The sequence below is a fragment of the Meriones unguiculatus genome, chromosome 9, assembly GCF_030254825.1.
Source record: "Meriones unguiculatus strain TT.TT164.6M chromosome 9, Bangor_MerUng_6.1, whole genome shotgun sequence".
In the NCBI taxonomy this organism is placed as follows: domain Eukaryota; kingdom Metazoa; phylum Chordata; class Mammalia; order Rodentia; family Muridae; genus Meriones; species Meriones unguiculatus.
Genome location: NC_083357.1, coordinates 101,877,861 through 101,904,566, shown reverse-complemented (window position 1 = coordinate 101,904,566; position 26,706 = coordinate 101,877,861). Strand labels below are relative to the sequence as shown.

The 26,706-nt window shown below is 39.5% G+C and overlaps 1 long non-coding RNA gene across 1 annotated transcript; it reads left to right on the top strand.

Moving 5' to 3' along the window:
* The first annotated feature begins 328 nt into the window (after positions 1-328).
* On the top strand, positions 329-26,706 carry LOC132656653 (uncharacterized). Its single transcript, XR_009594373.1, has 3 exons — positions 329-576; positions 946-1,103; positions 24,820-26,706. It is a non-coding gene; the product is annotated as an uncharacterized LOC132656653 (long non-coding RNA).

Sequence of the window (26,706 nt, the reverse complement as noted above, 5' to 3'; positions counted from 1 at the left end):
AACTTTTCACTATAGAGAATTTTCAAAGCCTAAAAGACAAATGCAAATCATAACTTAGTAGCAGTTACATTAAGTTTTTTAATATCTAACCTTGACTAATTCTCACATGGATTTCAGAAATATGAATAATGCTCCATGCGATTCAGGCAGGCACAGAAAATAGGTGTCATTATTTCTGTTCTAATGACAGATTTTGAGGTTAGGGTGACTCATGAACAGCTGAGCAGCCAGTCAGAAGAATAAACCAAAATAGCACGGAAACGCCTCCATTGCCACCCCACGCTCAAACCTCGAGTGCATCCTCCACAGGGAGATGGAGAGAAGCGTGATGCCTCTGAGCTGGAAGCGCTTCCTGCAAGCTAATGAGCTGGAGCTTTCCCTGGTGGCCATCCCTGAGCGCAGCTCACTCTCAGACAATCTGGCAAGAAGGGACGGGAGGGGCAAAGTGAGAAAAGCAAACCCTTTCCAAGCGGAGCTCATGGATCTTAGAAGGATGTTTCATTTACCTTGAATTGGTTCATTTTCAGAACGCTTAGCTGACTGGAATTAAGGCAACCTCGAAATGAAATCTGTTTGGTAAATCAGAAGGGTTCGATTCAGCCTGTTTGACTCTGTGAAGGGAGAGAACAAAACCAAACAACAGCAACAAAAAGCCAAAATCATTTTATTAGATACGGTTCTATTCACACAAAGAAAGAATAGTAAAGTATGTTTCTCTAGCAAGATCTGTACCTGAACAATTGTTTTGAAAGTAATTAATGTAGAATATAGCACATAGAAGACTTTGAGGGTGCAAAGGGATTAATTGGGAACTTATTCTGGAGCTTCAGAATATTAAAGGAACTTGTTTGAGAAATATTTTAATATTCAAATAAATATTCAAAATAATTTGGGAAATTATTTTAATATGTCAAAGTAAAATCTAACCGTCTTCTTATAACACAGATGAGATGGCCTCGAGTAGACTTGACATCCGTAAGGTGTCCACAAATTCAGATGCTCCTGTTGGTCCTCCATCCAATCCAAACACCAATAACTTCCAGTGCAAATGCCAGTTTCCAGTAACCCAAGCCACGCCCCTGCGTGCCTCGCTGGAGCCCAAGGTAGGTGCCCAGGGGGTCCTTAGTTATTGAGGCTGCTTTTGTGATTCCGGCAGGCTGGATTCTAAGGGTCTGTTAAAAACTGCTTTTCTCTCCACGGGTGCTACTCCTCACAGCAGCCCACACCTCACAAATAAGAGAACAGGACAGACAGAAAACCTTTCTTCACCTTGCTTCCCACCTCACCTTTCCATCACTGTTTCAGCTGGCTCACACATCTGCACAGCACTGATCCAACTCATTTCTGTCTGTCCTGTTATCAGTTCCTGACATTTTAGCACAATGCAGCAGGTCAGAGCTGGATGGTTTCCAGGAGCACTACAGGCTGTGTATTGATGTGCATAAGAGGAACTGGCCCAGTACATTTCCTTATCCTTTGGACTAATCCAACAGAAAAATTTTACTTGGCACATTGCTCTATCTTAAAGCCCCCGAATCCACAGGGTTTGACAACAATTTATTTCTGTTTGAAAACTATAGACAAAAATGTGAATTTTGAACAATTTAAATAATGTTCTTTTGCCAAAAAATCTGGGCCCAGGGGGTCCTGCAGAGGCTGAAACTCCAACCAAGGACCATGCATAGAGAGGACCTAGACCCCCTACTCAGATGTAACCCATAGGCTGCTCAGGTTGCAAGTGGGTTCCCTAGTAAGAGGAACAGGGGTTTTCTCTAATATGAACTCAGTGGCTGGTTCTTTGATCACCTCCCCCTGGGGGGTGCAGCCTTTCCAGGCCACAGAGGAAGAGAATGCAGCCCGTCCTGATGAAACCTGATAGGCTAGGGTCAGATAGAAATGGACTAGGGAAGGGGCATAGAGGGAGAAGAGGGAGGATGGGTAGGATTGGGAGGAGATAAGAGGGGGCCACAGCTGGGATACAAAGTGACTAAATTGTAAAAGTAAACAAACAAACAAACAAATAAATAAATAAATAAATAAATAAAGTTATTTTAAGTGTGGCTAAGTTAAGCCCTAAAAATATCAGTGTAATATGCACTTAGAAGTGAGTATATACCATGTATCTTTCTGCTTCTGGGATACCTCACTCAGGATGATCTTTTCTAGTTCCCATCATCACAGAGGGCCTCTGAATGACTCTACCGAGCAAGGTATCAAAGCAGATGCTGAGACTAAACTTTGGGCAGAGTGCAGGGAATCTAATGAAAGAAGGGGGAGATAGAAAGACCTGGGAAAGACTGGAGCACCACAAGGAGAGCAACAGAACCAAAAAATCTGGACACAGGGTTTTTTTCTGAGACTGATACTCCAACCAAGGACCATGCATGGATATAACCTAGAACCCCTGCTCAGATGTAGCCCATGGCAGCTCATAGTGGGTGGGTTCTCTAGTAAGGGGAACAGGAACTGTCTCTGACAAGAACTCAGTGGCTGAATCTTTGATCACCATCCCGTGAGGGTGGAACAGCCTTACCAGGCCACAGAGAAAGACAGTACAGTCAGTCCTGATGAGACCTGATAGGCTAGGGTCAGAGGGAAGGGGAGGAGGACTTCCTCTATCAGTGGACTTGGTGAGGGGAATGGGAAGAGATGAGGGAGGGGGCTACAGCTGGGATACAAAGTGAATAAACTGTAATTAATAAAAAAATTAAAAAGACAAAAAAATCATCACAAATATTATGTAGAAAAAAAAAAGTCTGTATAAAAGGTGCCTCCCTGGAAGACTACTGTAGATTTTTTTGTTTATTATTGTTTATTTATTTTATATTTGGGACAAATCTCTTTGTGAAGGCCACACAGGTTTTGAATTAAAGTCCTCCTCAACCACCCTTGCCAGTATTATATTATTAATGTGTCTCATAATCTACAACTAATGAAAGGATAAATCCTTAACACAAATTTTTACTTCATATTTTTTTCCTGTGTAGTTTCACCTAGTCTAAAAGTTATTGAGGCTCACACAGCATGAGCTCTCTGGCTTCTGAGCATCTCAAGAGAGTTTGAGGCATTGAAGAATGGTCAAAAGCGTATGTGATAGATGGAAGCCAAATGACATGTGCTTTCTTGGAAAAGAAAGCTGTCACTACTAAATCTCCAGAAATCCATACACTGGTCCTCATGAGACATGATAAGAGGTTGTTCAAGAAGTGTCAGAGTATCCTACAGACACTCTGAAATTCCATGACAAATAACATGTAGCATTTGCAAAAGCTATAAAAGAAACCTATAAAAACCTACCACAGAGTTTTCTTCCATCTTACCTTTTCCCCTTTGCTTTTCTCTTCTTCCCCATTTCTTTTGAAAAAATATGGTCTTAGTTTTCTCATTTCATTCACTTAAATCATCAATTCTCACTTTTGTTTTCCTTTATTTGTCAAGTCCCATCCTAAGTGCTGGAGAAAAGTCCAAAAAAAAAAAAAAATACCTGTTTCCTCAGGAAGCCACTGCTGTTGGAAAGACTAGTGGGGAAAAAAAGCAGAAAACAAATAACCAAACACAGTAAGTTCAGCTAGTGACACACCATTGACCAAGGAGGTGGAAACAGCTAGAGCTACTTTGTATCAGAAGGCATCTCTGACACAGTATCATTTCAATTAAACTGGACTTTAGGGAGATTGACAGAAGGTCATCTCAAGCAACACAGACATCAAGTCTATTCTTGAGAATAAAAAGTGGAACAATATGAACAGAAAAAGAAAAATGTCTCAAACACAATAGATGACAAGAAAGATAGCAAATGACATAGACATAGCAAAGCTTGGATATCCTAAAATAACATTGGCTTTGATTCAATAGGAAGTATTAAAGTATTTTAATTAGCTGCTTATAACAAACACAATTTAACTAGGTAGGTTAAACAATAGAAATAATTCATTACAGTTATAGAGACTGAGAAATTCAAGATCAAGGTTGGTAGGGAGATATCCCTGCAATGGTTGATAAACTAGAGACTATATCCCAGTCTCTGAAAGCAGCACATATAAGAAGAGATGTAATCAGGCCACAGCAGTTGTTTGTGGCTTTTAGTGTGGGCAATAGGACATAACAGAGACCAAGCTATCTGCAAAAATAACTGACCTATGTGAAGGAGAAATTCAATAAGAAAAAGTCATTCAGATGTTATCCCCTGCGCTTGCCCTTTGGCTTGAGGTGAGATGGAGGCTTTGGCTCATTGCTCCTTACAATTATCAGGATAGAAGTGAAAATAACATAAATCAGATCTGCATTGAAGAGGACTTCCTGGGATCCAGAAACTTGGAACTTAAAAGAATCCAACAGTGAGGAGAGGGAAGGCAAGTTGGCAGTCATGGCAGTCACACCTCAGGTCCAACCTGTAAGACAAAAGAAGCTAAACCAGCAGGTTGGGGAAAAAATTGGCAATGACTGTTCTTTCTGATTTATAGTCATTTTGTTTCTCTGATTAGGGCAGAAGATGAAAAAAGACAAAAAGCTGAAAGGTAGAGAGAGAGTTAAGGGGTAAATGGAAGGAGAACAGATAAGGAAGAAAGAGTTGGAAGGAAACAGAAGCTAGAGGTGGGGAGAGAGAGAAGGGGGAGAGCCACACCTCTAGAACAGCCATTTCCAGTTTTTGTAAAGAAGCAGCGTTTCCCAGGGCACATTTTAAATTAGACTTGCTAGAGCAAGAAGGCTTAATTGAATATGCTTGTTTGCTCTCCTTTCCTTGTAATCATTTTAGGAGAGAGTATGGTTTACCAAGGATAAGCATCAAGTCTGATGAAGCAAATGAAAAGAACTGAAAAGTCATTCTTCATCTAAACACTGCAAATCAACGTCAGTCTCCCATACCCTCTCATTGAAGATTCTACCCCATGAATGATTCATGGTGAACCATCAGCTCCATACAGTCACTCCAGGAGAACATCAAGGGTTTGCTTACACATAATTACTCAGAACTGAGTAGGAGGAAATCCCTGTCTTGGATCATGGGAGATAATGGAATTCTAACTAAGGATGCCTTGGCAAAGTACAAGTACTTTCCCTTGGACCTTTGAAATCCTTAATGAGTTGAATCATGTCAAGTAACAAAATAAACACGGATGAGAAACATTAGTTGGGTTTGGTCCAAAGTCTAGTCTGCTTAAAGACCGGGCTTCCCCATCATTGCTTAAACATTATACAGTTTTCTATCAGCCAAGCCTGTGGTTTTATTTCATTTTTTTTTCTTAAATCAGATTTCAAAAGCCAGGCACTAGCTGATGGTAATTAGTAGGCATAGTTGACGTTCATTCTTACCGTTCTTTCCATGCATGCATAATTTTTGTGAAGAGAAAAGAAAATCCAATTACCCCTAAATCCAGCCAGTGTAGATCATCTGCTCTTGTGTCAGATCTTTAGAAATTACTCTTACCAATTGAAAGGAAGACATATGGTATTTGAGAACAGCATCTTGTAATCTTGTTTTTAATATTAAGAAAAAGACAGTCTGCTTCTGTGACCTTTATCTCACTCCACAAAAATCAAACTCCAGGAATGCTGACTCCAATACATGTGACACAGAGAATTGCTTATGTCATAAGGAATTTTTGGTGATTATATTTTCAAGGGCCCAATACATTTAAAAAATTTAAAAGATACTAAAAAAAAAATGCTAAATTTGAAACTTGCCAAGAACACATACACTACATAAAGTAAAACCACCCGATGCAAAGTTGAGATACACAGATTCTTCAAACCGAGAAGGGTAAGGATTTCTAATCTACATTGCAAAAAGGAGCCTATGACAAGATTCCAAAGCACTGGTTTCCTAACTACTTAACTTCTTTCTTGAAACGTTCATTAATTTCAGTTATCTTCTTTGAGTTCTAGAAAATACTTTCAGATTACAAAAGAACATTTTAGAAATAATTTTTTTATTATTTGAAATAGCATTGTTTAGGTCATATGCTTTTCTGCATATGTTTATTTTGGGGAATAAACACGATGTTAAAGGTTGAGCCTACTCAAATTGCTCCCATCACTTTTGGTTAGACTCCAGCAAAACACAAAATCCAGGGTGCTGACATAGCTCTGAAATCCCAGTCCTTGGGAAGCAGAGACACGGAAGATCACACATTCAAGGCCATTCTTGTATGCGTACTGAGTTTTGAGGACTGTAGGAAACCCTTTCTAAATCAATCAATCAATCAATCACAGTAGAAAACCAGAAAAAAATAACTAATTGAAAAAAAAAAACATTTTAAATAAGCCTCCTTTGAACTCTTTTGATAAAAACAGTTTAATAACAGTTTACATTTGTGATAAATTCTATTACCTACTCGTATCTAAATTGATGTATGACTGTGCTCACTGGATCTGTACAAAGAGACAAAGCACAACTCTCAGCACTGCAAGACTCCTGCAGCTCAGGAAATTTTCTGTTAAACATGCAGCAAGGCATTGATTGTGGACAGAATTCTCCAGCTATGAAAACAAAGCGTGTAAGTAAGAGCTTGATCATACCATGCTTTCGCTTCAGGTATCCTAACAGATTCTGACACTATAAAATTTGGTACAAACCTCTTAAGGTCATCCCACCATAATGCCTCTCCAGCGATTCTCTCGTTTCATTTCTCCTGCAGGTCAAAATGCACTTCATGACTAGGCAAAGCAAGCTGTGAGCATGCAGCCAATGTTTGCTTTCAGGGCCCAGGCTGCCTCCTTCCCACCCACCCACCTTTTCATATATCTACTCAGTTTGTCATTCAATAACAAGCACTTTGGAGCAGGTACTGGCGTGGACATTTCACAGAACTGTAAATGAGTTACGTAGATAAATGAACACAATGAGGGCAGGCATTCAATATTAGGGAAGAGGCTTACTGTAAGGAATGCCATACTGATGAGATAACAGTTTATTAATAATCTCTCATGAGTGTGTGGGTCCTGCCTGATAAAATTTATTATTATTTATTATTATTATAGGATGTGTTTATGTAGGTATGGGCATGCTAAGGTCACAGGAAACTTTGAAGAGCCAGTTTTCTGTTTCCACCTTTACACGGGTCCCAGGGATCAAACTCAGGTTGTCAGGACTATGTGACAAGTGTTTTGCCCTCTAGCCATTTTGCCAGTCCACACCTCATAAGTTTTCTGATGTATTGGATAAGGCACCACAGATAAAAGTTGAGCCTTCATATTTCTGGAAGCAGGATGAACTGCTTTCTTGTATGACGACAAAAGCATGCGTGCAAACTTTCAGTTTACAGTATTGCCTATCCTGGAGACTCTTTTTCCTGGGATACAGCCACAAGGGCATTGGGAGGAACCGTAAAGAGGACAAATCCCACGGCCTTTCAGGGCTTTCTTGGAAGCACTTAGCTGTTAGACAAATGACACTAGCTCTTCGGCAAGTCTTCCCTACATCCCTAAGGCCCTCTGGTCATCCAGATAATGCTTTTAGAAGTTCAAAACCACAGCAGGGATCTTGATTTCCAAGAACTCACTAATATAGGTCCTAGAATCACTCACTTCTTCTGGAAAGAAGAATCTGAAGATCTTTCACTCATTGTCAATTTGTCCTAGGACATGCAAGATGGTCTACAGTCATGTTGGGGTAGTGACTGTGGAAAAGCAGTCCACCTCAGACTCTTGCTGTGTCTGTGCGGTGGGGTACACAGTTTTGTCAAGGCTGGAAGTCAACTTCAGGTGTTTCTAAGCAACATCCCACCTTGTTTTCAGAAACAGGGTCTCTCCGGCACAAAACTTGCTGTGGTACTTACTTTTCTGTTGCTGTAAACTTAGAGGAGGAAGAGTTTCAGAGGGGTAAGAGTCCATATGGGCAGGAAGGTACTGCCTCGAGCAGCAGGACGCAGCTGGAGCAGCAAGCTGAGAGCTCTTAGAGAGCAGAGATGGGGGTGGAGGGTGGCCCAAGGTATTAATTCTCAAAGACCTCATGGAATGGCTTACCTCCGCCAACAAAGCCGCACCTTCTAAACCTCCCCAAACACCAATATCAACTAGAAACTAAGTATTCAAACACATGAGGGATATTGCTTATCCAAACCACCATATTTGCCAAGCAAACTAGGCTGTCTAGCCAACAATTTTCAGGGACCTGCCTGTCTACACCTCTCCAGGCCTGGAATTGAAAGCACATGTCACTGTGTTTAACTTTGGTTTTCTTTTCTTTTCTTTTCTTTTCTTTTCTTTTCTTTTCTTTTCTTTTCTTTCCTTCTTTTTTTCTTTCTTTTTTCTTTTTCCCATGGATTTGAGGATTGAACTCAGGGCCTCACACCTGCACAGAAAACACAATGCTGAGTCAGCCATTTCCCCCCTCACAAATTCTTGCTTTTCTTCTGAAAAGAAATATTCCTAGAAATATTCCCATTGACCATTTGTGTCAGCGACAAAAGGTTCTTCATTGGACTGGTGTATTTCACAAGCTTTCTTCTCAGATGCTTTCCAAGAATGACTCAATCAAAGCTAATCTGCAAGAATTCCAGGGCAGGGGATGGGAGAAGGTTGTGATTTGTTTGAGTATGACTGTGCTCATTTGTAACAGGCTGATTGATGATGTACTGCAGGTGACTAGTCCAAGCAGAAGCCAAAGGGTAGGAATCTGGTGCTGTGACTTTGTCAATATTGGTGGGACAAACAAGAGGAAATGAACTAACTTTCCTGAGTCTTAGTTTCTCATCAACGATGCAGGTGAGTTAAGGCCTAATTTTTACTCATTCAACAATAGTGACGGAAAAAGTGATGAACAGAAACAAGTTGGCTGCTGCTTTCTGGACAGTTGATGAGTGGAAATGGGCTGACAATCCTCATAGTCATTATAAAATATGCTTCAAGGGATTGCAGCCTGGTTCAACCAGTGCTTGTTGACAGGTGATAATGTGGGTTCTGTATGGAAGTGATGTTTAAGCAGAACCCAAGACGAAGAGGAAGAAGAAGAACAAGAACAAGAAGAAGAAGAAGAAGAAGAACAAGAACAAGAAGAAGAACAAGAACAAGAACAAGAACAAGAACAAGAACAAGAACAAGAACAAGAGAAGGATACACAGATATGAAGAATGCTGTATCAGAAAAAATGGAGAGATTGCTTATCAAAGTGTGCAAGGCAGGAAACATGGGGCAGGAAGAGAGAACGCTAGGTGGGCTTGGGGCCTAGAGTGCAAAGAATAAGGGGAGAAATAGCAGTGGAAGGGCCTGAGCTTTCCTTATCAGGTGGGAGTAATCTCCTCTAGGCCCGTGTGGGCCAAGCTAGGGATTCCATGGATTTATCTAGATTTTTTTTTGTCCTGCTTGTTCACTTCTTTTCATCGTAGATCTGCATAAGAGTGATTACCCATAGTCATGCAACACAGTCAATATTAAGTTGCTTTGAAATTCCACCGCCAAGGAAATTAGTTCATTGCTTTTTAATTTGGCGTCAGGCAGTCTTAGGGCAAAGGCAGAAAGCATCCACATTCTTTGCTGATGTATCACAAGAATGGTTCTGCAGCCCAGATGCTGTTATTGTTCCCATCTAAAACCTTTTGGGCTGCCCCTCCACAATCCCCATTTCTTTCAGCATGATTGTCTTCCATGTTTCTGTTAGGATAACTCGTTAAACCTGGCTTACCATGTTCAACCTCTTTCCTATCCCAAAGACTTCCAAAAGACATCATAGTCAGGTTTGTCCCAGCAACAGCACTGCTCCCAGCATCAACTTCAGCTTTAGTTACTTGTCTATTGCTGTAACAAAACACCGTGACCAAGGAAATTTATTTTTAAAAAGCATTTACAGTTTCAGAGGGGTAGAGTTTGGAGTGGGCAAAGGCATCCACTGACACATCTGAAATCACACGTCTCAATACACAAACAGGAAGCATCTCCGGAAACCTCAAAGCTCACCTCCAGTGATGTGTCTCCTCTAACAAAGACACATTTCCTAGTCCTTCACAAATACTTCCGCCAACTGGGGAGTGTCAGGCATGTAGGGCTGACCGGTTCCCTGCTCAGTTTTAATTATGTTCTCATGACACCCCAATTCCTCCCTTTTGAAATGATAATGTATATTCTGTAGTATTTTATGTTAAAAAAGTATGTAATTTGATTCTTAATGTTTATTTGTCATTTATTTTTTATGTATATGAGTCATATCTGTCTGCACATACATCTCCATGTCAGAAGAGGACATCAGACCATAGTATACATGGTTGTGAGTCACCATGTGGTTGCTGGGAATTGAACCTGGGTCCTATTGGAAGAGCAGCCAGTGCTCTTAACCTCTAAGCCATCTCTCCAGCCCTGATTCTTAATTTTTATAGGGAGATACAATTAAGAGACTGCACTGAATTTCGGAAAATATTTTAAACTTTGGACTTCTTTTTTTTTTCTCTTTTAAAATTGAAAATAGACTTTTTTATACAATATATTATGATTATGGTTTTTTCCCCTACCAACTCTTCCCAGATCACCCCCACTTTCCTACCAACCTAAAACTTTTTTCTCAGAATACAAACATGCACTTAAAATAATCATAACCATAATATAATAAACTAAAAACAAACCAGAATAGGAAAAAAAGAGCCAAGAAAAAAGGTGTAAGAAACACATATAGATGATATAGATGATAGATGCACAGACACACATGTTCAGACACAGTTTTAAAAGTGTTGAGACTGTGAAAGACTATGCTGACCTTTGAATTTGTACTTAATGCATTTTGCATTATGATATGTTCAGAAGCCTATGAGAGGCGGGGAGTAAAATATGGTGATTTGAATGCTAATTGCCTCCACAGGCTCCTGTGCTTGAATACTTGGTCTCCAGTTGGTGGAACTGTTTGTGAGTAATGAGAAGGCCTGGTCTTGTTGGGGATAGTATGCGTCTTGGGCTCAACTTCAAAGTTTCAAAAGCCTTGACCAATTCCCAGCATGCTCTCTGCTTCCTGTTTGTGACCCCTCAGCTGTCTCTGCCTCCATGCCTTTCCTCCACTATCACAGGCTCGGACACTCTGAAACTGAAAGCCCATTAGATATCTTCTTCTAGCAATTTCCTTGGTCACCGTGTTTTGCCACGGCAATAGAAAAGTAACGAAGACAGATGGTGAGAGGTGCTGAATCTCACCTCAAGACCTGAGGCTCATGACATCCTGTGAGCTTGATGAAATGTCAGTGCCTCAGACTCTATTCAAGACCTGTTGAATCGGAGACCCAGAAATCCTTGTTTCGACAAGGTGAGCCGGCGCTGATGATGCCGTTTAGGACGCACTAACCTGGAGTAAAATGCACACCGACTAGAAAAACAGCAACCTGCGCAGAGCTGAAAACCTAGGCTGGGAGCTGGGAAACTAGACTGGAGCTCAGAAATTTGGCAGACGAATTAAAACACGAGAGTCGAGTATCACTCTAGTAAGGGAGACGTTTTTGCAAGGAAGCGATTAACATGCTTTAAATCACATTGCTTTTCCTATCTGCCAGTAGAATCCACCCCAGCCACAAAAACAAGACAAATGGAGAGAAAGATAAGAAAATGCTCTGAGAACACTCCATGAGGGAAACCTAATAAATAATTTACCGGGAACATTGCCCGGCATGAGAGAGTAAGTTTCAAATCTGGAAAATAGACAGTGAATTCTGGAACATAAGTATGGAAAGGAAATACACGGATGGGCTGGCAGACATGCTCTTTTACTAATCCGGGATGACAATCACAGGTTCTTTCTCTGGGCATTCTCAGAATACTGATCAAAGAACTTGACGCAGCTGCAAACTGCCAGCAAATAAATCAGTGCGGAGGTTTCTATTATAACTGGGGAACACGTCTGTGAATTTGGATTGTAGGGTGGAAGATAAAAGTTTGCTTGGTGTTTGTGTGTTTGTGTGTGTGTGTGTGTGTGTGTGTGTGTGTGGTGTACACATGTGGAAAAAGCCAAACACCTGCAACAGGTGTTACTCAAAGGAACAGCATGAAAAGACCTGTGCAGGGAATAGAACAGCCCTGTCTACAAAGAAGATTCCCATGGAGCCATGAAGAGAAGGAGATGGAGTGACACCCCCTGCCTCAGCACCCAGCTGACAGTGCAAGAAACCAGCCATGCAAGGCCTGCTTTAAAAAGTGGGAGGGGAAGGAACTCAGACTCTTAATGAGATTTGAGGGGGAAAAAAGGGGGGGGGCTAATACGTCTAAGGAAAAATAGAAAACAAGTCTGTGTTCAAGTAGTAAGAATAGAGTAATTATTTCCAAAACACAAAAAGTACCCAGATGCCTTCAGCCGCTTGGAATATACGATACACAATTAACTTGAATATGACTCTGAGGTTGCCCTTCCCTGCTCATCTTCCTCATCCCCCTTTTCTTCTTTCTCTTACCCACCATGTCTCAAATGTTAGCAAGTTAGAGGTTAGTGTATTTAACAAGGGAAAACAGACTCTATTACTTTAGAATTAGTGCTCTTTGAAGTTAAGTGTTGTGTAAAATGCACATAAAAATGAAGGTGAAGCCCATGGCTTCAGAGTGGCTATTGAAACTCTGTAGAAGTTTCTTGAGACTTTGGGTCCAGTTGGTTTGGGTGTGTTATTATTTTTCATTTATAAGTTTTTAACAATAAGGTTTGTAAAATTAAAAAAATAACATTTAAAATGTATTTTGTATTTTGATAATTAGTTTTACAAAACTTAACTTTATAAAAGGTGATGGGTTTTGTCTTGGCATTTTAACATATCCATGCCACTATGACTTTTTATTAACCCCTCCCCCACTGTCTTCCCTAACCCCTCCTGTCTTTTCTTGTTGGCTCTATTCCCCTTCAAGTAGTGGCCCGTTCTGTGTTTTCTCGTCCTTTACGCACTTGCTCACTTTGTTAAGACTTCTTTCCCCTCATGGTTCTCTTTGTGGACACACCCATCCCTAACCCCAGCCTGTGCAAATGTATGTACACTTTTAAGTCTAGATTCTATACATGAAGGAAAAAGATGCTTTATTTGTCTTTCTGTGGCTTATTTCTTTTAGCATAATGATTCTGGTTCTATTCACTTTCCAGAAAAATATCATGATTTTATTTTTTTATGACTAAAAGTTTCAATTGTGTATACATATCACATTTTCTTTATCCATTCTTCTATTAATGGACATTTATGCTGACTTTTTAATGTCATAGCTATTGTGAAGACAGCAGCAATAAACATGGATATACAAAGTATCTCTTTGGTAGCTTGACTTAGAGTCCTTTGGATTTATTGTAGTTGGTCATGTAGCCATTATTTATTTTTTGTGGTAACTCTGCATTGACCTACATAGGGGCCGCAGCAGTTGGCATTTCCTCCTGCAGTAAGGAATCCTCTTTTCCTACATCCTAGCCAGCATTTGTCGTTTGTTTTTCTGATAATAGCCCTTCGCATTGGTACCAGACTGACTCTCAAAACAGTTTTAATTAACATTTTTCTTCAAAGAATAATTGTCCAGTTATATTTCTCTTGAGATTTTCATTAAGATGTTTATTGGTCTGGAGAATTTTTACAGCTTAAGCTTTGCTCTCAGAGTAGGCTAGATGTGAATCCCCTGTCTGATGTACACTTGGCTCCTTCGTATTTCCTACCTCCCATTTTTGCAGATGTCCAACACATCCCCCAATCCCAGTCCGCGCACACAATGAGTGTGTGCATAGTCCAGCGACTGTGTGATTGCTGGGGACTGGAGTCGACTAGGGTGAGCATTCAGGTACCTCTCATAATGACCACCCAGCACTAGTACCCTGTCACAAGGTAGAGAAAGAAGGGCCACGGGTATAATGTTCCCTTTCTGTTTACCAAACAGAGAAATGAAAGCTTCTGGAAATTCTAGCTAAGCGGTGGGAACACTAGAAAGCACATGATGAGAGAAGCAAAAAACCAGCAGTGAAATCAATTGGCTGGTTATTTTGGAGGCTGAGACTGACAGGTAAGACTGACTATAACACATCCATGAAATTAAGCTGAATGATGTCATGAGAATCAGCTGCGAGACAAGCTTATCATCATTCACTGGGTTGGTGAAGTTAGATTAACTGAGAAAGTGGTGTGCTTAAGACCTGTGGCCATAGTGATTTCATGTTTGAAAGAAAAACATTACTCGTCCAAGCGCCAGACACATAAAGATTATGCTACAGACTAATCGTTTTTAAGCGTTCTCATGTCTTTGCACATGAGCCTTTTTTATTTCTGGTATAGAAGAAAAAAGGCAAATGTAGAATTTTTAGAACATTTGACCTAAAAATACTCATGTTTTTACTATCAGAAATACTGCTTTCCTATTGGTTAGCCTTTTTTTAAGCATTCTTTTATTTGGGTACATAATTTATAATTTATAATTTGGTGCTGTTCTTACTACATATTATAACATGAGGAAATTTTCATTGTTCCAATAATTAGCATATTTAAAGCAAACATATGCATTCCTAGAGTGAATAGACCTGCAAGTTATTGAAATTTTATTTTTATTGGTCAACATTGTTTCCTCCTTTCCCTTCTATTCTATATAATAAGACAATGAACACCTTTGTACACAAAATCTTTCTGTATGTAAGATGATTTTCTTTGGATAAATTCCCAGACTTTCAATTATCTTCCTCATACTTGGAAATTTGAAACACCCTTTCTTCACATTGTCAGATTGTTTCCCAATGAATCTATAACATTTTTTTTCTTCTGGGAGTAATATGTCATCTCCAATATCATGTATCTTAACATTTTTATCTTTGTCAGTTTGATAAGCAAAAATTTATATCCTGATTTTGATCTAATTTTTATCTAGCAATGAACTAATAAAATTATTTCATCATATTTGTAAATGAAACATTTTCTTAAACATATTTCCTGAAGATTTACAAAAACATGACCATGAATTTTTGAGAATTAAATGAAACAAAATAAATTCTGAACACATATAAACATTTTAGTTGTTATAAGAGAGCCAAGTGTTACATACAGACTAACAGGTTCAAATATCTACCTTTGGGACACTGACATCAATCAGAACGGTGTTTGAAAAAAAAATAAGAATTTCAAAATAAAACAATCAACCTTTTATTTTACTGAATGCTATCCAGCATCAACAAAACACTACAGATATGACAGATAGACCATCACATTCAAATAAAAGAAATATGCTCAACATCCAAAGGCTTAAATTCTTGGAGCAGTTAAGTGTTGACTGACAAACACCCTAATACCTGCGCCATCATTTCCCAGCTGTTCACTGGCCACTGGAATGAACACATCTGTCAGGTCATTGCTTAGTAAACATTAACTGAAAGAAAGCAACTTTAGTGATCTTTGCAGACTTTCAAATTTCCTTTGCCTGAAGAAAGGCAACTGACAAGTGTCAAAAAGGCCAGCATAACACCTGGATATAAATTGTGGTTGAAACCTCTTTTCTCTAAGTTCATTCAGTGAAGGAAATACTTGGTCTTGGTCAAGAGGGCAATCGATCTCCTGGGCTATTGACAAAGACCATAAATGTATGCTCATTATTCTTGCTCTGTCAACAGCCTGACATTTCTCTTTGACTGATCACAGATCAGTCATGGAAAAATACAAGGCGAGTGACTCCCTTTTGCTAAAGTTCAGAGACCTGAGATGTTTCAGAAATTGAATTATCTGCAATGTACTGCTTTTTCTGTTTTTCTAGAATCATGCTTGAGTTTGATACTACACATATACATTTGTATTTGGTGTTTCTGTGTATGTGCAATAAAATATCCTGTTATATTCTACATGACATTCCACATGGGATTCTCTGATCAACATTTACTGTAGAAAATCAGATCTTTTAGAAAGAACGCAACTTAAAACAATTAATCATGTACAATTTTAGAGCCCATGTTTCTGAAACCTATTCGATTTTCATTCCTTTCCACCTCTTTATTTGCATCGGTAGTGAAGTTTGGCTTAGAAATGTAAGTAAACACTGTGCTTTCAAAGAGAAAACAATCCTTTCATGAAAAAGGAAAGACACAAAGACAGAGCTCTGTTAACATGAAGAGACATCCAACATTAGAGTGTTTATTGATGATTAACTTAACATTTCTACCTCATTTTTCTGTATGTCAAATAGCAGGTATATTTATAATACAACCACTGGCCCAAGTCTCAACTTTGGCCAGTTCTTTGTCCAAGTCATCTGTCCAAAATTTTTCTGTTCTCCAGAGGCTTATGCATTTAAAAGCAAAGGTTCTTCTCAATGAGCAAGTTTTTATGGGCTATTTGTTAAGCTCTGAGGACAAATTCCTGTGGTCACAACTCAAACTGTGACTGTTATCAAGGTCTAGGCCTGAGTTGTGCAGTGCACAGGACAGTCCATACCAAATTACCTGGGCCAAAATATTTCGACTTAGCCTTGTGTAGAAATAACAAGGCAAAAAAGACTAGAATCAGATAAATGGTCACAATCACCACCTTCAATTACAAGACTGACCATCATTGCCTTGCCACGGTCTAGACCAGGGATCTTAAGCCTCTTTTACTCACAACTCTTTTTACCCAGGTAATTTGCATATATCCCTGACGGGATATATACTTAAACACATATATAAATCAAACATAAATCATAAAATATTTTAAAACAATTCTTTAGTACATGTATCATTTTACCACATATTAAAGATCATATAAATATATCTAAAAGCACTTCTCTTTCTCATTTCATCACATATTGAATTAAAACTTGCATTATTACATTTATACTGATACTGTATTTAATTTTGTAACTTCCCAAAACTTTCATTGCCAAAAGCATATTTTAATTTTGGTCTGGATAAAATGCCGTGGTGACACCATGTAAGACAATGCTGAGGAAGTTAAACAAGATTAATTAAGTGTAAACTATCTGGCTAAAAATCATTACAAATATTTAAATGTGTTAAATAGACCTTGGTTAAAAAGCATTATCTAGTATAGTAATATAGTTCCAATGTGTTTTGTTTAGATTGATTTAAAAAATTAAACAATAAGAGATTATTTAGCATCTTTCATAGATGTCTGTGTTAACTGAAGCCAGTACTGTCAGGGTATCCCAGGCCTATTGATTCGTGTCTGTACCCAGAAACCCAGGACACTTATCCAACTATTCATTAAGAATTCTGAACACTATTATCAAAGGAAAAAGACACGTGTTGGCAGAGGACACGCCACCACCTGCCACTGGTCCAGCAACAATACACTGTTTGTGTCCCCATGCCAAGGCAGAGAAGTAGTTCCCATGGGACATCTACTGTGTAGTCTGCTGTGGATGCGTGCTGCTCCCTGGACTGAGAGCGGATCTCTTTCACCTTTCTTTCCAATAACAGTCTGTTCAAATCATGTGGCATCTTTTAGTCTCACTGAGACTACATGCTAATAAGAGACTCCAAATGAGCTGTGTCCTTTCCCTGGTGAGCCCAACAGTTTATTACGCTGTCCTTGTTGCTTCATCCACTCCAAAGCTGTGGACTTGGGGATAAGCAACTTTCACTTTCTTCCAACAAACCTATATGGGGACTGGGTATCTGTTTTAGTTACTTTTCTATTGCGATGAAGAGACACCATGACCAAAGCAATTTTTACAAAAGAAAGGCTTTAACCAGGGTCTTGCATACAGTTCAGAGAGTTAGTCCACAAAAATTGTGGTGGGAAGCAGGCAGGCACAATGCTGGTGCAGTGGCTGAGAGCTCTAAATGGCAGCAAGCAGAGACTGAGCTTGGCATGGGCTTTTGAAAAGCCACCTCCAGTGACACTGCCTCCAACAAGGACACGCCTTCTAATCCTTCCTAACTGTTTCCGATTTAGGGACAAGCAGTTAAGCATATGAGCCTCTGGGAGCCATTCTCATTCAAACCTCCACAGTCTCCGTCACCAAAGCATCATTGTTTAGAAATGATTCTTATTTACATTAGTAACATTCATCTTACAACCTTAAAGAACACAATACAATTAAGTAAATAAAACCATTCTCCAGATATAAACACATTTCTCAGAGTCCACAAACAAGTTAACCAGCGCTCAAAACTAAAGAAAATTTCTAACCAACAAGTCAACTGCCTCTTCAATGATTATATTTTCTTCCTTCACAGTCAGGGATGACCAGAAATGACACATCATGTCTTTTTCTTTTTCTGTGATGTGTAGAAGTTTTCTCTTTATTCTGGAATCTTCATCTTTGGTTAAAGAGATATGATTTCTAATCTTCATAGACTTTACCTAGTGACTTTTACCAAAATTTGCTGACTACTTGGAAATCACCATTACTCTAGGAAAATGTTACTGCAGAATGTCACTCATAGAAAAAAGAAATCTATAAAGATCTTTTGCAGTTTTTTTCTTCATTGAGGATATGCACTCATACTGAGTTAAGAAGACAACTTTGTGGAATTGGTTCTCCTTCCACCTTTCTGCAGGTTCCAGGGATAAAACCCTAAGGTCAGTTGACAGGCTCGCATGGCCAGCACCTATTCTGAGCCATCTTGCCAGCCCAGAAATATCTTTCATAGAGGCCACGGGAAGTGTTATAGCATAGAGGAACTGTGGACCAGAAGCTCTACCCTTGTCTTTATATTCCAGAAGGCTTATCAGATAGGATACAGATAGCATCCTTTCCCTACAAAGATAATACCAGGAGAAAAAAAGAAAAATAGTTCCGGAAGGATGAATGGTTTATTATTGGCATGATATAATGGAAGGCATACAGAATTTAATACAACATGCACATTAATTAAAATACTTAATATATAAATAATAATTACTTGATATTAGATGAGACATTTGTTTCATATTTCTTTTGTAATACTGAAGACTGTGGTAGGAGGTTTTTGTGTGGCTTAAATGAGGTAAGCTGTTAATACAAACATATAACTAGAAAGCAAGAAAATCTCAGTATTATAGCTTTCTCTTCTACATTCTCCTTCTTGGGTCTATTTTAATGTCTTTCTGAACTTCCGACTAAGTTCTTGGCAATCACCTGAATCTGATCATGGCCTCAGGCCTGCAAAGTATTAGTGTTTGAGATGGGACAGACACTTTTGGAATTCTGCAGTTGTGTAAAGAGAAATCTCTACAAATACATTAAAGGGCTTCTAGCCTTTGGTAGGTATATATAGCTACAGAACTTTTCAAAGTATCATCTTGTAATTACAAACTCATATTTATTGGTTCTTTATTTGATACCAATCATATGAATTACCATAGCTAATATTACTTTCCAGTGAGTAAAGTCTTTTTTTTTTTTTTTTTTTAGGAAGGGAAAATATGGTCAAATTATATTTAAATTTAAAATTGTTTTTAACAACAATAATAAAGAAAGCTGAAAAAGAGCGTCACGGTAACAGTGCAGTCCAAGCGTGAGCACTGCTGACGTTTCGATTAGTGTCTTCTTTAAGCTCCCTCAGCACCCTGGGCTTTGTAGATTTCAACATATTGGCATTTTGTTCCTTGATTACATTTTTTTTAATTTTATTTTTTTTTATCAGTTACATTTTATTAACTCTGTATCCCAGCCGTGTCCCGATCCCTCATTCCCTCCCAGTCCCTCCCTCCCTCCCTCATCTCCACCGTGCCCCTTTCCAAGTCCACTGATGGGGGGGACCTCCTCCCCATTCATCTGATCCTGTTTTATCAGGTATCTTCAGGACTGGCTGCAAAGCCCTCCTCTGTGAGTAAAGTCTTAACCTATGGCAGACATGCTATGATGATCTTGTCACATCGATCGGGGACCCTAGGAAGAAGCCTTATCTCACAGATGAGGAGACAGAAACCTAAAGAGATTACATAACTTGTTCCAGATGGGGAACCTTGGATTTGTAATAAAGGCAAATCCTGTGCAAACAAACAGAATGGACAATTGACAATGAAATAATAAGCAACAGAAAAAAAGATATCAGTCAAAAACTGGGTGATTTTCATTTACCTTCCAACGTACTCAGACACTCTCCAAATTCCCATTTTCTATAAAACATGTAGTGAATAGTATCATGCTTACTTCCACACCACTGAAAACATCTCTTTGACTTATATAGCCTTTGCAGTAAAAATAGTATTTCCACGTATCTGGAGTCTAGTCATGGAAACAAGCAAGTGGTGCCAAGCTCAGATGAAAAGCGTTCTGTACCTACCTACTTCCTATGACGGTATGGAAAAAGTGATACTAAATTTTATTACTAGGGTATACATCTATTTGTTCTGTATGATTTAGTTATATTTTGGCTTGGAAACAGAAAGCTAAATGACATAATTCCTGCTTGTTCTTTGGTTTGCCTACTTATAGCAGAAACTGCAAATCATTGTGACTGAGAGAAGCCAGAAGCTTATCATTTTCTCACCCTGAAAAGCTGGATGAAGGAAGTTCAAGGCTGGGAAGGAGCCTTCACAGTCATATGGCAACTTAACCAAGTTTCCCTGCCCCCTACCTTTCCCATGATGCTATTTTTCTGGAGCTAATGTGACAAATGCCACAAATGTGCTGAGTTGAAGGAACAGTGATTTATTTTTTTCGTACTTCAAAGGAATAGAAATCTGTCATCAGTTTCACTGGACCTGAAGCAAGAATATTGCCCTCCCCCACAGCTTCTGGAGAAAACTTGCTTCTCAACCCTGGTGGTTGTGGTGCTATTAGCCTTCCTTACCGTGTGGACACATTCTCTATGCCTACTTTGCTTTGTTTCTGTCTATGCTAAGGTTCCCTCTTAAGAGAACACATGTGGTTATTAATATTTAGGATCTGCTATGTTTTCAATGTCCTCTCCAAACTCATGGTGAAATTTAAATGTCATTGAGACAACACCAAGACAAGAAAATGATTTAAGAAATGGTTTCGTTACAGAGGGACCACCCTTATGAAGGGATCACATCCACTATCTTGGGAGGTTAGCTACGTGAGAGTGAGCTTATCCTTAGAATGCTCCCTTGCCGCTTTGCTTTCTAGCATGAAACACTAGGTCTCATGAAAGACCTAGCCAGTATCATATTCTTGGAATTCCCGGTCTTTGGAACTACAGTCCACATGAACTTCTATTGTAATAATTTACCTAATTTGTGGAACTCTGTTTTAGTAGTAGCAAATGGGCAAAGACAGGCCCTCTGAATAGTGCGCACAGACTACTAAAATGGTTCATGGTACATTACTTGCACCATATAGGTGGAGGTATGCAGTATATATAACTCATTACTTTAAGACTGTTAGATTCTTGACGACTTTTGTTGCAAGCACGCTCAGGTATCAACTTAATTGCCTAGATTTATTCCTTTTGTAGATTCATCTAAAATACCAAGTAACCAACATAAGACAATATTTTGCCTCATCCCTGAAAATCTTTAATCTGTAATTGGAGTGTGCATTCCGTCCTGAGGTCACAGTACCAGTGTAACCATACATTTTAGCACAGCATACCAAGAAGTTTTGCATCTGAGCCTTGTATTACCCGAGTCATCAGGACCCATGTCTTAAGGTTTGTCATAGACAATGCTCCATTTCTAGGCATGGAGCTTTGGTTTGTCTTCTCATAATCCATATCCTATGTAACTGAAGCATAGACGTAATGAATTCTCATTTCTTTTTTGCACGGAAATCTGAAGTAAGGTGGTTATGGAATGGTATACTGATCATCTAGTCAAACTGGGGCATGCATTGCCGGTGGATTCCTGTGCTACCATCAGCAAAGTGCACGCTCTGTCATACAGGTTAGGCTGATCGGCGGCAACAGTGCTTACCTCTGAGCTGCAGAAAGGAGGGGGGAGAAGCAGCACGTGTGCTGGAAACACATGTGTAGGACTTGTTGCAAGACCACACCTTGCAAGGGAGTTTGGGAAATGTGGTCTTGAGCTGGTGGCACTGTGCCAAACCCCAAATCAAACTCTCTGTTATCATAGAAGAAAATGAGAACAAGCCTCACAGAGACAACCAGAAGCCTCTGGTACATTCACTGAAAATGATTCTTTCTCTAATGGAACACAATGTCTGTTAAAAATAATGCAGTGTATGTAACCTATTCAATCTCTACCTCTTTCCCTACCGCAAGGAAAAGTAAAACCAGTGGGTCCATATGCATTCAATAAAGAATAAAATAAAACCCAATAGCATATATCAAATGACAACTCTGTCTCTACAGAGTTCACGGTTTTTCCTTACAATATAATTGTATTTCCTAAAATTGGAATTAATTTGCATGTGCAGTTGTTGAAAATAAAGGCCAAAATATTTGCATATTTGTGTAACGTGGGGTCTATACAGACTAGTTGTATTCGTAGACATGCCTGTTTTAACCCTTCCCTGCTTCTCCAACTTGCACACAAAAAACCCGACTCTTTAAAAAGTAAAATACTTAATTTAAAACAAACCCAATCTTTTCTATTACTTTTGAATATGTACAAAAAGTACAGAAATTCAGTTTTTCTTTCCATTTTTTAGTTTTTCTTCGTAAGGCAGAGTAAGAATTGAAGAAACAAAACCTCAGTGATCAGGGTTTTACAGATGTCACAAAATTTCAAACTTAATAATTCTACGAAATGTTTAAGAAGGAAGGAAAAGCAATAAATGGCTTGCTCTGTTTCTTTATAAAACAACTTGCTGCCTTTGTGCCTAAGCTTTTTGGGAATTTGGGGAGGTGCTTTTGTTTGTTTTGTTTTGGGTAATGTTCAGCATTTTATGGCCTGATAAGAATTTTAATGAACGTAAAACAAAAGCACTAGTACCAAGCTGAGCCCCGTGGATGAATCAGGTAGGCGTGTGTATTTATTTCACCAATTGCAGATAATTCTCTTGTGCCACTGTGGCCCAAATGTCAGTCAACCCAACATGTCATCAGAGAGGTAAGTTTTTAAAAGATACGAGACACTTTTTACATGCATTTCTTTACAGGATTAGAAATAAAGCTAATTCTGCAGACAAACATTCTACATAGTCCCTTGGGGACTCAGTAGAGGAGGAAGCCGGACCAAGCCAAGCCGGCTAAGGCAGTACCTCTGGGCAGTGCCTCCCAGAGACTTCAGCTGTGATCAAGAGCTTTGCTGCAGCTCTAAGGAGCCAGCCACGTCCTTATGCCGTCAGCCCAGTTCATAAATACAAAAGCAGCTCGTCTAGTCCCCCTTTTATTTTCAGCATGTTAACGTGGGCAACTTGTATTTTTTTTTATGGTGATATATTTGACTCACAGTGGGGGTTCCTGTAGGTCAGAGAGCACTCTATTCATTTGTGTGATTACTCATTGTTTCTTTCTCCACATTCTTGTGCTTAACCATGTCCTGGACAGATTCTGCCTGACTTACTGGCTTCTTACCTAACTCACAGGCCTTTCCCCAACCCAAGGTGATTTCATTAACACTAGGAAATCTCCGAGATTTAAAACGAGGGTGAGCCTGCTCTACCTTTACTCTAAGCGTCCTCAGTCTCACAACCCCTCAGTCTCACAGCCTTCATGCTGCTGCCTTTTCCAATGTAGCACCACAGTTTCCCACCCACCATAGCAGCACAGGATTTGGCCAGAATCAATTTCATTTCAATAAAGTAATTCTGAAATAATTTTAAGCAAGGGAAGTCAGGCCCGCGTGAAAAGGTGGCCTCAGCCGTAAGCACATAGGCTTGCTGAGGTGTCATCAGGAATGCAGCCGGCACTCTTTACCCATCGCCTGTTTCTGTCCATATTTACAACCATGAATACTCTCCAATCCAAGCTTTGTTTCCAGTGTAGTATTCACTGCCAACTAACCAAAACCTGGAGAAAAATAAATGCCTACCAAATGGTTGTCTAAATTAATTATAGGAAGTTATACAAGACATGACCTCATTTTAGGAAAAAGAAAATCAATGCTATGTGAGAATACTACAGTCACAATATTACACATGATTGCATATTTTTAATAATTCAAAAGGATATAGGAAATATCCCAAGAGATGTCAATAGCATTTACCTTTGAATGGAAATGAACTTGCTGTTTGGTGTGCACTCTCCTTTTCCCTGTACTAACTCCTCGCCCATTTTTTAAAATAAGAAAAGGCAGGAGAAGGTAACAAATTTTAATGAGTGAGGGCTCAGTGTGTGTTGTGTTCTGTAGCAAGTTTAAATTTTAATCATCAATAATTCTGTGAGGTGGCTAACATATGACATTTTACCGACACATACAAATGACAGAAACTTGGAGACATACAGAAATGTCCAAGAGCATATCTATTGTATCTTTTTCAAACACAAGATTCAGAAATATGCACTGGGCAGGCTCCTAAGGAATTATTTGGTGTTCTGTTGCTGCTGAATATTCTAACAGTACAAGCAACATAGGCAAGAAACAATCACTAAGCAAATAGCGCAAAGCTTAAACAAGCAAAATAAAAACCAAAGAGCAATTTTATCAATCAGCAGTGTTTAAAGCCCCCTGGAAGACTATGTTTTAAAATTTCTTTTTCTTTCTTTTTTTTTTTTTAGTGCCAGACCTCTGATATTCTATTTCACGGTACACCTCCCCGCTCCCCAGAGCAACCTCCAGGGTTAGAAATGAGTGAATCTAGTCATTCGTTTCTTTCACTAACAGAGAGTTATGTTAACTAGCATTTTCTAAATTTTGTGACCCGATTGCTTTAGTGACAAATGATCTTGGTGTCTTTTGGATATCTAAAACTCTTCCTTAGAATTCTCAGCACTTGTGTTACCTCATACTCTCTACACACAACCAAAAACAACTTGAATCTTGGCGTTGTCCACACTCTGGAATTCGTTTTCCACTGCATACTACAGTTCGAGGTAAAATTTCCAAGACTCTCCACCTTTTTTATTTTACCAGGTTCTGCTTCTACCCTGGAAGCAAGGTAGACTTAAACCCAGCTTCACTGTTGTTTTAGGTTCAACAGCCGAGAAGCCAACCATATCAGGAGTCCTGACCTACCAGAAAGAGTCTCATATGGAGAATGGCTGTGCATAGCTGACTACTTCCTGCTGGGAAGACCAAGACCATAGGTACCTAAGCAACCTGAGACACCCAAGGACTACAAGGGCAAGCTGATCTGTATTTTCATGTCACTGCGCATGGGAGATACGCTAGCTCTGAGTGACAACAGCATATGGGGCAATGCTAAGCATTTCTTAGTTTTAGGAGGAAGAGGTGAAAATTCACATTTAAGCTAGGCATGGATTGGACTTGGAGATACGGAGGGAAAGGTGAAAATCTGAAATTTTCCAACTTGATTTCCTGGTCAGTGTAATGTTAAATTTTAAAGTAGTTTCTCAAGAAAAATCTTTTAATTGAACATAAAATGATGAAGTATAGATCTGGGTCAAATATATTTTCTCCCTTCTTCCTTTATAGATAGATAGATAGATAGATAGATAGATAGATAGATAGATAGATAGATAGATAGATAGATAGATAGATAACAGAAACATACAGTTCTCTGAAGACTGAAAATTCTGCTGGATTTATGGCTGTGCCAGTCCTCCTTGTAAGTTGTCGCTGTTTTTGTTTTGTCATTTTGTTTTATTTTTCTATTTGTGAGGCTGGGTCTTTCTAGGTAGCCCTGGCTGGCCTGATAACTTGCTATGCAGTCTGAATTGGCCTCGAGCTCCTGGCAATCTTCCTGAGTTGATGTCGCGTGTGCTGGGATTACAGGCACGTGCTACCACACCTGTGTTACTTTGCTCTTATTTTCCAGACCTCGTACCTGCATTCTAATTTATTTATTTATTTCTGACACTCTGTCAAAGTAGCTGGCAGGAACCACTCAAGAGGAAAGGGCTTATTTTGGCTCAGAGTTTCTGAGGACTCCATCCACAGTCGTGGAGGAGACACGGAGGCAGAAGTGGCTGAGTCCACGTAAGGTCTCAGACGGTGACGGTTTGAGTCCCTAGGCGATGCTCGCTCTGTGGGGCCTGTCCTGGAAACAAGGAGCTGGACTGGATCCGGAGGTCTGTATAGTAAACTTCTTCTGTTTGCCAGGCCACACAGTCCCGCGGTCCACAGCCTCCCAAAACAGCTCCCCGAGTTGGTGAGCTTTGAAATACATGCACTTCCAGGGACGTAATGTATGGAAATGATCTTGCACCTCCCCATGGGTAATCTTTGTCCAGGTGAATTGAAAGGGCCCTTCTTGCGGGAGTGAGCTGAATTGCTAAGTAGAGTTCCGTTAGTCTACTGGCAGATTAATAAGTGATCACTTGTCCGGAAGTACTTTATGGATTAAGAGAATGCCCACCGGAACATCTACAGAGAAGCTATTTTTATAATACAGAATATTTATTTGACTCACACAGAATATTTCTTTGTCTTTCTGGGCCACATTGTTGAATTTAAGGAATAAAATTACTGTTTTAAATTACTTTACATTAAAAAATGTATTCAACTGTTGGGCAGAGGACATGGAATCTTATGTAAGAAGTGGGAAATAGTAAGAGCTGGAGAGGACGGAAACCACGCAAGGAGAGCAGCAGAACCAGAAAATTTGAACACAGGGAACTTCCCAGAGACTCATTCTCCAACCAAGGACTATTCATGGAGATAACCTAGAACCCCTGCACAGATGTAGCCCATGGCAGTTTAGTGTCCAAGTGGGTTACATAGTAATGGGAAGAGACACTGCCTCTGACATAATCTGATTGGCCTGCTCTTTGATCACCTCCTTCTGAGGGGGGAGCAGCCTTACCAGGCCACAGATGATGACAATGCAGCCACTCCTGATCAGATCTGATAGACTAAGATCAGAAAGAAGGAGAAGAGGACTTCCCCTATCAGTGGA